General features: G+C 39.1%; 2 protein-coding genes across 2 annotated transcripts in view; one reads left to right on the forward strand and one right to left on the reverse strand.

Annotated features, from left to right (window-relative positions):
- LRRN3 (leucine rich repeat neuronal 3) overlaps window positions 1–1,309 on the reverse strand; it is a 39,090-nt gene extending 37,781 nt beyond the window's left edge. The window contains exon 1 of the mRNA XM_061165348.1: window positions 895–1,309. The gene's annotated coding sequence lies outside the window, so the exon portion shown is untranslated. The remainder of the gene's footprint in view (window positions 1–894) is intronic.
- The window catches only part of IMMP2L (inner mitochondrial membrane peptidase subunit 2), a 914,520-nt gene that overhangs the window by 472,096 nt on the left and 428,432 nt on the right, over window positions 1–13,992 (forward strand). The gene's annotated exons all lie outside the window — the stretch shown is intronic.

Below are 13,992 nucleotides of genomic sequence, written 5' to 3' on the forward strand. Positions count from 1 at the left end.
CCTGCTAGCTGAGTAAGAGCAAAGGGAACATAGCAGTTGGTTTGAACAAACAATCTTCTTAAATAGGAGATGTACTTTAAAGCCACCCTGCTGCGGTCCTGTTAATTACCAAAGAAGATGCGAACTCTTCTGGTTCATGGGGTCCTTTTACCTAGAGTGTGTCAGTGGCAGCTGCATTAGCAATCAGACATTTGCACTGTCCCTTCCGACCAGTGAGGGGATGTTATTAAAGGGAAGTCATTTACCCTGATCCGTAAGATGTAGCCTGGCAGAAATTCAATAACTGTTTGTGATATGCTCTTTTCGCCACTCTGCTTAGTGGTTTTACTCTTGACTTAACAGCAGCATTTGCCTTTATCTCCAATCACTAGGTGAAAAAGGGAGAAAAATGCCCCATCTCTGGGGTTGGTTTCACAACGCAGAAGGATTTGTGATTTGCTTTTCATTGCAAATAATGTGAAGAAAAAAGCAAAAATCCCCTAGCCCCTCTCTTCCTCTCCTTTTCTCCTCTGGTCTTCTCTCTTGCTGTCCCCTTTCTCTCTCTCTCTCTCTCTCTCTCTCTCTCTCTCTCTCTCTCTCTCTCTCCCCCCTTCTCTACTCCCTCCAACCCCCAGCACTGCTTTTTCTCTCCCACTCACATCCTCTGATGGGCGTTCAAGCTAGTAAAATTCATGCTGGAGAATCCCACAAACACAGCAAGGCATACACGAGCCCGAGGGCTTTTGCATTTGAATTTCGTCTCAAAAGTGAAATGGAAAGAAAACTGCTCTCAGAATTCACACAAGAAGAGAACATCAAAAGAGAATTTAAGTGTTAAAAAAAAAAAAAAAAAAAGAGCATCAACTGAACAGGAAAGAGAGCATATTTAAATAGAAATGTATATTTCAAACTTACCCTGCAAAAGCGGTTTCAGTGCTACACCCCCTTCCGTGTCCCTGCGTGCTGGATTCCTCAATTCCTTAGTTGCAGTAATCACATGGTTGTGTTCTTGCCCAGGTGGAAATTGGTGCATACGTGTGTGTACCAAAGTATACACAAACGTGTACTATAGGTATTCACACAAGCAAGCGAGCTTATCTCTGTATTCTAAAATATAAACGAAGGCGGGAGGCTACAGCGAGGATTCCTTCTTTTTCCCCGAACTCTTTCAGTCAGCGGCAGGCTGAGCCTTTCAATCCAGTATAGAGAGATCCTGGGAGCTGGCTTTATTTCTCCTGGTTTCCATGGTGGTTAGTGGTGCGTCGTTCACCCGATCGGTTGTCACACTGACATGGTGCTGCCTGCTCAGCGGTCATTAATAACTGAACACCCTCCGCTCCCCAGAGAGGAGCCAATCGCTTCGGACTGCCAGGATGTAGCACTTGCAGCTGCTCGCGTCTGGTTGGCTGAAACAACCTGTCTGTTCTATGACACTGCTGCTTAGGATACAAATAAATGAAACAGGCTTGCTTGTTTTCTTAGGTATCATTCCCTCCCTCCCTCCTTTCCTTCCTTCCTTCCTTTCTCCCTTCTTTCCTTCCTTTTTTTGAGGGGGAGGAATTTTTGACAAGTTTCCTCATTTTGGGGTTTTCAGTCGCTCAGACACTGTTTTCTCTCTGAAAACAGCAGGACACATTACTAACAAGGATTTCCCAAATATTAAAAGCGCCTGGGAGAGATGCAGAGCCTCCAATGACTCCTCTGAGAAGTTCACCAAGGCAGTATAATTTAAGAACAGCTTGAAACTGTTTTGAGTGGCATTTGATTTTCTGTATGTCCTATTTAATTTAGGATATGCGTTTGCTGTTCAATAATATATATATTTTTTAAAGCAATGGTTTTTCTTACCTGGAATGATCAGTTTTTTGTTTTTGTTTTTTTAAGTAACACACATATTTGCTTCTCTGTATTTCAGTACATTGGCATATTAAGGGGGTATATATGTTTCCAGTTAACATTCAGTCACTTCTCCTTATGTGATGAAATTAATTTGCCAGCCACATGTGAATGAGCACATGTGCCATGGTGTTTGTGTGTGTGACCGGGGAGGGATGTGTGGGGGTGTATGTGTGTTTAGGGTGTATGTTTTACTCTTCTGGGAAAGCATTTCTCCTGAAATAAACTTAAATCCTCAAGAAAATGATTTCTTTTTGTTCTTAGACATGCTAACTCTGAACTTATATTTACCAGAAAAACATACTCTGTACACATATGTGAAACATTGAATTATCTGAAATTTAGAAAAGAAACACACCAAAGCATAACGGTGTATATTTCTGCAAGGACACCTATGAGCAAATAGATGGCAGTTTTTTAAAATGCATGGTTAAAACCTTAATTAGCATACTAGAGAAACATTTTGTTGAAAACCATGTTACATGAGGATTAATTTAGCAACAGGTCAAAAACAGGTTAGATTCATGACTCCAACCCTAGTTTTGAGAGACTACCCTCTAGTGGAGTAAAAAGAAATGGCATTTTCATGTTACTGGATTTATTGGGGGTGGGGGTGGGGGGGGAAGCTTCACATCTAATTATTCCTTAAGTATTTATTGAAATGACATAGACCAACAGTTTACATTTATTATAATCATAATACCAACTTTGTTTCTAACTATTAAATATTTTCGCTCTGTGGTTTTCTTTGAAATGTTCCCAAATGCTTTATTTTTTTTTCCTTTTAAAAAAATGTATCCAAATAATTCTTAACCTTTTGAATAAAACTAAGTTCAAGACAAAAGTAGCTTCTCCATTAACCTAATGGTGCTTATTTCAGAATGTTACTGCAAGATTTTATTCTTTACACTAGGCACTCTAGCACTTCCCCTGTAAATGTTAGGAGTTTATAGTCCAGTGTTTGGGATGTTGTGATACACTGTCTCTATACTTAGTTTAATGGACTTGTGATAATAGTAACACAATTCTACTCTCTCCAGCTCCAGATTCTTGCCTATTCAAAATAATTTCACCACTGGCAGATTTTTATTTTCAGCTATGGAAAACTTCGGAGAAGGCAATGGCACCCCACTCTAGTACTCTTGCCTGGAAAATCCCATGGATGGAGGAACCTGGTAGGCTGTGGTCCATGGGGTCGCTAAGAGTTGGACACAACTGAGTGACATCATTTTCATGTGTTGGAGAAGGAAATGGCAACCCACTCCAGTGTTCTTGCCTGGAGAATCACAGGGGCGGGGGAGCCTGGTGGGCTGCCGTCTATGGGGTCACAGAGAGTCAGACACAACTGAAGTGACTTAGCTGCAGCATGGAAAACTTATATTAAAATTGCGTTAATTACTTGAAAAAGGAATTTGAGTTTTATACCATTGGTTCCTTAAGCATTTCATTTTGGTTGGTTGGTGTTGACCATATAATAGACAAATCCAATAATCAAACCAAGTATAATGGCTTCCCATAATGAGAGTGAGTAGTGATAATCAAGCAGATAGATGATTAAACTACTTTCATGGTTTATAAATAAAACCAACAGTTGTAAGTATTATAAATTTTAGTCTCCTTCAGATATCAAAAAAATTTAAGTTTTAATTTAGCAAGAGTGGAATATTTTAAATGACACTTAATGCTCTATCACAGGAAGTTGTTTTGACTTCCTTTGATTACCTTTTTTGGCATATGGGAGATGAGATGGCTTTTCTTGTAGTTGTCCTTTTTGTGTAGGTACATGATAAGTTCAAAAGATTTCATGGGACATTAGAAATGAAATTTCAGTGTGAGAGAAAGTAACTGACTTTGGATGAAAAGAGTGAGGATTTTGTTTCTTGGCTGTAGTTTCCTTTTTGCTACAAGAACAACAGCTGCTGAGTAGAAGCAGTGTGTGTTTTAGAAGATATACTTTTCCATCACATCAATCACTTATTAGTAACGAGAGGTCCCAGAAAAGACACGTTAAATTATTTAATTATCACATCTATGTAATACAGTACCATGTGAAGACTTTAAATTGTGACAGGATGAAGATTTCAGGGCTTTTGAATTAGCAGGATTGTGAATGGTCATCAAATGAGAAACATAAAACCTTTAAGCTCAAATGCCTTAAGTCCTAAAGTTTAAGAGACTTAATATGTATACATAGCTGGTTAGAGAGAGCAAGACTAGAACTCCTCAGGTCTTTCAGGATTTTTCTGTTATGTCACCCTCTCAGTTCAGTTCAGTTGCTCAGTCGTGTCTGACTCTATGACTCCATGGACTGCAGCACACCAGGCCTTCCTGTCCATCACCAACTCCCTGAATTTACTCAAACTCATATCTATTGAGTCAGTGATGCCATCCAACCATCTCATCCTCTGTCATCCCCTTCTCCCACCTTCAATCTTTCCCAGCATCAGGGTCTTTTCCAATGAGTCAGCTCTTCACATCAGATGGCCAAAGTATTGGAGTTGCAGCTTCAGCATCAGCCCTTCCAATGAACATCCAGGACTGATCTCCTTTAGGATGTACTGCTTGGATCTCCTTGCAGTCCAAGGGACTCTCAAGAGTCTTCTCCAACACCACAGTTCGAAAGCATCAATTCTTTGGCGCTCAGCTTTCTTTATAGTCCAACTCTCATATCTATACGTGACTACTGGAAAAACCATAGCCTTGACTAGATGGACCTTTGCTAGCAAAGTAATGTCTCTGCTTTTTAATATGCTGTCTAGGTTGGTCATAACTTTCCTTCCAAGGAGTAAGTGTCTTTTAATTTCATGGCTGCAGTCACCATCTGCAGTGATTTTGGAGCCCAAGAAAATAAAGTCAGCCAGTGTTTCCACTGTTTCCCCATCTATTTGCCATGAAGTGATGGGACCGGATGCCATGATCTTAGTGTTCTGAATGTTGAGCTTTAAGCCAACTTTTTCTCTCTCCTCTTTCACTTTCATTAAGATGGTCTTTAGTTCTTCTTCGCTTTCTGCCATAAGGGTGGTATCATCTGCGTCTCTGAGGTTATTGATATTTCTCCTGGCAATCTTGATTCCAGACCCTCTCATCTACTGAATGATTGATAGATTTTCTTCTTTTTCTTCTTTTCTTATTCTTTTTTTTTTCTTATTTTGTTTTCCCCCCTGCTTTAGAATCCATTGCAAATACAGTGTATTACTTGCATATGCATGTCAGCTACCTCAGAATAAATGTATGCAGGGTTTCCTGAATGAGTACCTAGTTCTAATGAACATGTATTGAAATGATTTTTAAACATAAATGAGTAATTATAGCCCTTAAATTATGTTGACAGAGTTCTGCCTGTATCATCAAATAAGAAAATATATGGGTGCAATAAATATTTATTTGTTGATTTAATGGTTGAATTTAAGTTACTCATTTGTGAAGGTTTATTGCTATTTCGTGGAATCCTAGCCAGGGTTTGCCTGTGAGCTTTTGTTAGAGAAGTAATTTACGTAGTGAATCAGGACACAGCTTCTGGAGACAGACAACCTGGGTTGGAATGCTTACTTTGCCACTTTCTAGGTTTGTGACCTTGAGCACAAATTTAGCATCTCTGTGTCTCAGTTTCCTCCTAGGATTGCTTTGAGAATTAAAGTAGTTAATATATATAAAAGCTTAGAACATAGTAACTGGAACATAGTATCTGGAACATAGTAAGTTTGAAATAATAATGTTTGAAATCACCATTACTGTCAGTATTATCATTGTCAGAGTCATCATTATTTGTTCCACTGTGTCCTTTGGGGTGCCCTTTCTACCTTCTATTCTAAGTCCCTGCCTTTCACTTGTTCCATTCTAAGTCCCTGCCTTTCACTTATCAGAAATAAGTTAGTTCAGTTCAAATGCTGCTTCCCCCATGGAATCTTCTCGGACCCTCTAACAAGATATGATATCTCATTTGACCCATTCTAGCATTCATTGATGGGGGAGCCTGGTGGGCTGCCGTCTGTGGGATCACACAGAGTCGGGCACGACTGAAGTGACTTAGCAGCAGCAGCAGCAGCATTCATTGTTTGGAGAAGGCACTGGCAACCCACTCCAGTCCTCTTGCCTCGAGAATCCCGGGGACGGTAGAGCCTGGTGGGCTGCTGTCTATGGGATCACACAGAGTCGGACATGGCTGAAGTGCCTTGGCAGCAGCAGCAGGCAGCAGCATTCATTATCCCTCCTATCACATCACTTTTTAAAAATACATTATAATTGTTTGTGTAATTTCCCTTTACAGTTTATAAGATTCTCCTGGAGAGATGGCCTATATCTTATTCAGCTTTAGTATCCATAACATGTAAAAATTGTTCTTTCATAGTATTTAAATTTTAAGAGTTACTTAATCTTCGCAACATCTCAAGGTATTTTTATCCTCATTTCACAGTGTAGAAACACTGGCTCAAAGAAGTTAGGTCACTTGCCTGGTGTCCCCAAACTATTAAATAATGGAGCTAAAATTTGAACTCAGTTTGGTCTGCCTAAAGAGTCAAGGCTCTTTTTACTGCACAGGGTACTCGGTATTCATTTGCAAAATAAATGAATGCTTGATTGATGACTGAGTCAACCAATTAAATGTAGTTAGCAACAAGGGTTGCTAAAAATAGAAATACTGTTTTTAAAAGGGAATACATTTTATGTACTAGACAGAGGATGTTTTTATATAGTTGCTGTTGTTCAGTGTTAATGACAGAATTTTGTATTGCTGGCACAGTTTGAGAAATATAGCACTGAAGAGATGTAGCGCCTGGTTGGAAAGATGAAGTGATGTGTTAAATACATGTGAATGGCCATTGATGAAGAGGTGCTGACACTGAGCAGAGAAGATCTTCAGTGGCTTGTCCTTCCTCCTCTGATTCTGATAGCAAATTTGCTCTTAAGTTAGAAATAAGATGAAACGTGAGGAGCTTGCTCATTCCTTTATTCTTTGCTCTCAGGGGATTGACTTTAACTTCTTCTCTAGACATGTGAAAAATAGTGAGAGAATAAAATATACTTTTTAGAAAATATATAGCAGGTAAATAGTTAAGTAGCCTGATAGGTGGTTTTCAGTTTGCACAGAAATACCTGAAAAGAAATTTATCAAAAAAGAAAGTATTCTAAATAGTAGTTATTTTTGATGGGATAATGGTTGGCTTTTGTTTTTGACTAAGTGCTGACCTGTGTATGGCATCATTTTTTAAAAACTGAAGCATAGTTGATTTACAATATTGTGTTAGTTTCAGGGGTGTAGCAAAGTGAAGTGGTTCGGTTATGTGTGCGTGTTCTTTTTCAGATTATTTTCCACTATGTAATATTACAAGATACTGACTATAGTTCCTTGTGCTATACAGTAGGCCCTTGTAGTTTATTTTACTTATAGAAATGCATATCTGTGAATCCCAAATTCCTAATTTATCCCTCCTCACCCCTGCCTTTAATAACCATATGTTTGTTTTCTATGTTGGTAGGACTATTTCTGTTTTGTAAATATATTCATTTATGTTATCTTTTTAAGATTCCACATTTATGTGATATCATATGATATTTGACTCTGTCTCACTAAGTATAATGATCTTTTGCTCCATCTATCCATGTTGTTACAAACGGCATTATTTCATTCTTTTATGGCTGAATATTTCATTGTATATATATATATATGTATACATTGCATTTCATCTTCTTTATCTATTCATCTGTTGATGGGCATTTAGGATGTTTCCATGTGTTGGCTCTTGTAAATAGCACTTCTATTTACATTGTGGTGCATGTATCTTTTCATATTAGAGTTTTCATCTTTTCTCGATATATGCCCAGGAGTGGGCTTGCTGGATCATATGGTAACTCTATTTTTAGCTTTTAAGGAACCTCCATACTGTTCTCCTTAGTGGCTGCACCAGTTTACATCCCTACCAACAGTGTTAGGAGATTTCCTTTTTTTTCCCACGTGATAATGAGTGATTTTTATTTCCTCCTTTGCTTCTCAGGCTTTCTAAGTCAATGTTTTGTTTTTACAATCAGGAATAATAGCTATTCTTTGAAAAAAAGATAGGAAGTTCTTTTGGGGTGAAATTTTACTTCTGTATCTGAAGCTGTTTTGTTTAGTGAAATATCTAACCTTCTTAACTTAGTATTCAGTTCTACCTATGATATAGTAATTTAAATAGCAACACAATAACAATAATGGTAGATGCCATTTATTGAGTTCTTTTCCGTGAGGGCTTCCCAGGTGGTGCAGTTGGAAAGAATCCACCTGCCAATGCAGGAGATGCAAGAGACGTGGGTTTGATCTCTGTGTCCGGAAGATCCCCTGGAGGAGGAAATGGCAACATACTCCAGTATCCTTGCCTGGGAAATCCCATGGACAGAGGAGCCTGGTGGGCTGTGGTTGGTGGGGTTGCAAAGTCAGATGTGACTGAGCACACACAACATACACAGCAACTGTGCCAAGTTGACTGTTAAGAGTTTGTCATGAATTGTCTCTTTCAGTCCTCCCTATTAGAATACCAGGTAGCTAATACTCTCATTTTACAAATCAGAAAACTGAGAGCTGAGTGTGCAGAAACTCACAATAGTTGCTTAAGCATCAGCGATTGAACCAAAGTCTGTCAGACTCTAAGGCTAACATTTGTGATCACTGTGCTGCGTTAACTCTGATATGTTTCCCATATTCTGTCCAGTCATTGTCTCTCTTCCTGTTCACATTCTATCCCTCAGCTACATCAAGTGCCTCATCATTTCCTGAAAGTATCTTGTGTGTTGGATTCTTTGCAGTTTATTTCTTCTTAATCAGTTCTACAGGGCTTCTGCTCAAAACCCCCATCTTTTAAAGAACCTCCACCTCCATCTCAATGAGATAAGTATCTCCTTATTTTATCATAGCTTAAATTTAATTTTTATTGTTGTATTTCTCTTATTCCAATACATGTTATCTTTTATAGTTTAATTTTTCCTAAACCTTGATAGTAAGCAACTTGAAGGTAGAAAATATGTCTTATTTGCTTTCTAAATTCAATAGTGCATTTACATATTAAAAATCAATGTTTGATTAATTAAATCCTATTGAGTGACTGATGGAGTAATTGACTACTCTCTCCTGTCTGCTGGTTTTGTCCTAAGCATTTGAGTAAAATCAGAGAATTTTTTAGTTAAACAAAGCCTGCCCCTCAAAGGGGTCAATTTTGTCAGATCAGTGACTTCAGTTACCCTTGAGGTTATTCATAAAAGAGCTCTTATTTATGGAAGAATAAAGTGCATCTCTTGGCTTGACTGCATTTTGCTCTTTTTTGTTGTTGGTGTTGGTGGTGGTGGCTACTTCCTCTTTTGATCTTCTTTGATTAGTTAGTACATATTAAACACAGTTGGGGTCAAATAGCCACTAAGATTCATGTAAGTTCTAGGCAGAAATTAAACTCCAAGAACCAAATGGCAGGTAAGTTCATAAAAATTCTAGGCATAAATTAAGAACCAAGTTGGCATGAGATAACATTTTGTACAATATTCCTAGGTAAAATCTGTTGGTATTTTCTTACCTTTCCTTTGTAAAAGGGACTAATGAAAGGTATAAGTTTATGTCTACGCAAGAGATCAAGGCAGTGATTTCTGAGCAAGAGAAAACAAACATTTTTGTCAGTAAAATATTTAGGCATATAGATATACTGCATCATAGAAGTTAGAGTTGTTTAAATTTTCATGAATGTTTTATGTCTCTTTTGCTTGATATCTACTAAATGGGAGAACAAAGGTAACTGTTACCATTCTCATCTGGTTCTCTTCCTTCGTTGATGGAGAGTCTAGAGGCCCAGAGCTAATGTTCACTGTCTGATTGTTCAGTGATTGTTCACAGAGTCCTTCCTTGTAGTGTAGGGAAAGTCTTTTCAAGGATGGGACCACTTACTACAACTAGCAACGATGCAGAAGACATGGGAGATTCTTGTTGCCATCACTTATACTGAAGCCATTGCTGAATTCTCAGTTTTCGATGTTAAAAGTTTTTTTGACTCTTTTCTTACCCTACTGTATTCTACTAGGACTATTTGGGACAAGGGGTTCTGCTCTAATCTTTGGTCTTTAGAATATTTTCAGAAATGAGTTAATAAAATAATCAGGTAAAGGTAGTTCTGAGCAGATACTAGGCACTCAGTACTTATGTATTTTTGACAGTTACTGCTTCATTTCTTAAAACTCTCTATTTTGTTTTTGCATTTTAAAATTTATTTATTTTAGTTTTCTATTTTTAATTGGAGGATAACTGTTTTACACTGTTGTGTTGGTTTCTGCTGTAGAGCAACGTGAATCAACTATAAGTGTACATGTATCACCTCCTTCTTGAGCCTCTTTCCCACCCCCACACCCTATCTCACCTCTCTAGATCATCACAGAGCACCAAGCTGAGTTCCCTGTGCTAAGCAGATGCTTCCCACTAGCTATTTTACACATAGTAATACATATATGTCAGTGCTCTCTCAGTTCATCCCTCTCCTTCCCCTCTGGGTCCACAAGTCCATTCTATATGTCTCTATCTCTATTGCTGCCCTGCACATAGGTTCATCAGCACCATTTTTCTAGATTGCATATATATGCATTACTATATAATAATTTCTTTTTCTCTTTCTGACTTACTTCGCTCTGTATAACAGGCTCTAGATCCATCGACCTCAGTACAACTGATTCAAATTCATTCCTTTTTATGGCTGAGCAATATTCCATTGCATATATGTACCACAACTTCTTTATCTGTTCGTTTACTGATGGGCATCTAGGTTGCTTCCATGTCCTAGCTATCACTCTGTATGTTTTATTCAGGCCTGGCTCTCTTTGGAGTCAGCCTGTTTATCAGCTGGTTTCTGATTTAGGACCTTGGAAGGGTAAAAGAAGTTCTGAGTAGTGTAAGAATGCTAAAATCCAGTCAAATGCAGGTACATAAGTTTGCAGGCTTTGCCTCACAGAATTTGAGTTCTGCGTGCCAATGGCATTTGTTGACCTTTGGTTGTGTATAGAGCTTTCTTCAAGGAATCACAAGAAGGTCTCTGCCAGTCTTTTCTATTTGAAAATTGTAAATAGTTGTTCATACTAAATGCGAGGGAGACAAACACTATTTAAACTAGCTTAGGTTAAAACTAGCTCGGGTTTAGACCAGCTCAAGTGCAAAAGTGGGGTTATAGCGAGGGTGGTATAGTCTTAAATGCACTAACAATATGGGCAAGGGGGAAAACTGGACCTCAGAGACAAGTTGGTGGTGAACTCACATATACTAAGAGACTCGTTTTCTGTCCTGTGTCTGCTTGTCATGGAGTGTTGCATTTATTCACTTACTGGTGACCAGTTTTCTTTATGGTGTCTGAAAGTTTGGGCACCAGCAACTCTCACATTCTTTACCTCCCAGTTTCACCTCTAGAGAGACTATCTCTTTCTCTTACTTCCAGTTTGAAAAATCTGGAGGGAAGCTCTACTTGGGCCAAATGCTTATTCCTGATAAAGCACTTTTCTGACATTCCTGCTCAAATTAAAGGATAGGGGACAAGGAGAAGAATGCTGTGAAAAGAAAGATGTCCATTAGGTAAGCAATAAGGACTTAATAATATTAGGTATCATTTCTGAAGTGCTGTGTTCCTGATACTGACCTAAATAAGCACTTCCTTACAGCATCTCTTTGATATCATAGAGTTGGTTTGTAAGCAGATAGTTTCTTCCTTTTACAGATAAAGAGGAAGCAGATTATACCCCACTCCCTACAGTGGCATGGCTTGTGAATGACTCAGCCAGGGTTGGAATCCACATCAGTCTGACTCCCAGGCTTGAGTTTAGGACCACTCACGGTGCTGAGTGTCACGTGGTCATCCAGTGAAACTTAGAGCGGCGTCCACGGTGCACACACTTCATGTTTTTCTTCAGCACGGCAGTGTTGGACAGCCAGTCAGGCTGAGCTTCTTGCCATCAGTAGCCACCATGCCAGCGGTTGAGGACCTGAAGTCTACCATGTATCCTGTCTTGAAGTGTTAAGAGGCAGCCAGTGTGGGCCCAGGAGCCCCTGCTTGGCCTGAACCATGTCTGTCCTTCCTCTGAAACATGGATAACCTTTAACTGAGATCAGAGCTCTGTAACCTTTGCCATCTGTTGTCAAGTCACACTCTCAGATTCAGTCTTATTTCAGGCAAGCCTCTTCCCATTCTACCCCTAATTCCACATGGTTTTCTCTTCTACAGACATCAGACATGAAGACACCCTCTCACATATCATCGGTGAACACTGAGGTGTATATATCCATCTGAGGCCGTTTTTCTCTTAGTCATTCTCATCTCTCTCCCTTTCCTACCTGCTAAGATTGGTCATCTAAACTGCTCACCATTCAGTCACCTTGGCTCTCTTGCTGTAGTCTCCCACCATACCTGCTGAGTCGGAACTTCTGGACAAGGCAAGATTGTTCTCTGCTTGTTTCCATGAGGTAAATTGGTCCTAGAGAAAATCACAGTAAGTGCAGAGTATCATGTCTCATCTGGGTCTTCAGCAGGTCCCTCACATCCTTATATTTCTCCTAAGTTAGCTTATTATCCAGTTATCTTCAGAGATGGCACCAAACTTGAGTACTCTCTTTATATCCCTTGTTAGTCTCTGAGTATCCCTAGGGACATGCCCTCACTTTTAGCCACATTGAATTCAGGCCTGTAGGTGTGAATTGTCTTTATTTCACGGCCTCCCAACCTACGAATGACTCTTTATCCACACTCATCATTATCTTTCTTTTGTAGTCTTAAGGATGAGGCTTTTTTTCTCAGTATATCCCTCCTTTTCCCCACCTCAAACTCACCTACTTATGTGTTCTCAGGAATTGGTCTCTAGAAGCCTTTGTCCCCATTCCACCCTGTAGTTGACATGTTGCCATGAAATCCATAGACAGGCTTAATTATTCCTCAATCATAACAGTATTCCTCTTAACCTTTGGTCCTATTCTATCATTCTTTATCTGTCCTCGTCATATAAATTTCTCAGGAGAGCTATCAACATCTGGTATTACCTCATTATCACTTTCTACTTACTTTTCCAGCTCATGTTTTTCTAGGTTCTTGTTCCATCCAGGCTACTGAAATTTCCCTTTGGAATCTCATCAGTGTCCTCCCAATTTGGTGCTTGTACATCAAAGCCTCCCGGTCATGCTCCTGCTACCTCCACATTCATTTTGCTATCACTGTTGCTGTATCTACCTTTTAAATATTTATCTTAGGCTTCTTCTTTTGCCTACTCTTCATACACTCTCTTAGATAATACAATCTCTTCTTTATATATTTATTACTCTCCAATGTACATCACCACTGCTCTTGGAAATAAAATTATTTTTTTGTATCTTTTTAGATATGTTCCTCAGACTCTGTGATAAATATCTCTAATTGTATGAGCCCAGGCACCTCTTACTCGCCATGTCTAAAACTGACCTTTTAAGCTTGTCTCTATAAAGTGGCTTTTCTTCTTTTTTTTTAAATTTATTTTAGTTGTAGTAGCATTACCCATTACCTCGAGTCCCAGGGATTTTTTATTTTTCTTTTATCTTATGCCCTACATTCAACTGTTCACTGTTGTGCTGTGCATACTTGCTCAGTCATGTCCAACTCTTTGAGACCCCATGGACTATAACCTGCCAGACTCCTATGTCTATGGCATTTCCCAAGCAAAAATACTGGAGTGGGTTGCCGTTTTCTTCTCCAGGGTATCTTCCTGACCCAGGAATTGAACCTGCATCTCCTGCTTGGCAGGCAGATTCTTTACCACTGAGCCACCAGGGAAACCCATTGTTATTGGTTAGGGAAATACAAACGGTTTTCCTTGAATTGTCACTGTCTTCACAGAAGACAGTGAAATAGATCAGAATTTGAAATGCATTGCTCTGCGCATGTGGAAATGATATGTGCTCAGATAAAGTACCTAGAAAATAATCAATAGCCTGTGTTGAGAGTTAACTGATGTGTGGTCTGCTGTGCGTATGTTTAGTCTTATTCTTTCAGTTCTGTGAGACATTCACACACCTGCCCCTTTTCACAGAAGAGGAAACTTGAGTTTCACAGAGGTTGGTTAGCTTTTGCCATCCTAGAAGCTGTGAGGGAATTAAGCTGGAATACA

The sequence above is a fragment of the Dama dama genome, chromosome 18 (genome assembly GCF_033118175.1).
Source record: "Dama dama isolate Ldn47 chromosome 18, ASM3311817v1, whole genome shotgun sequence".
Classification (NCBI taxonomy): domain Eukaryota; kingdom Metazoa; phylum Chordata; class Mammalia; order Artiodactyla; family Cervidae; genus Dama; species Dama dama.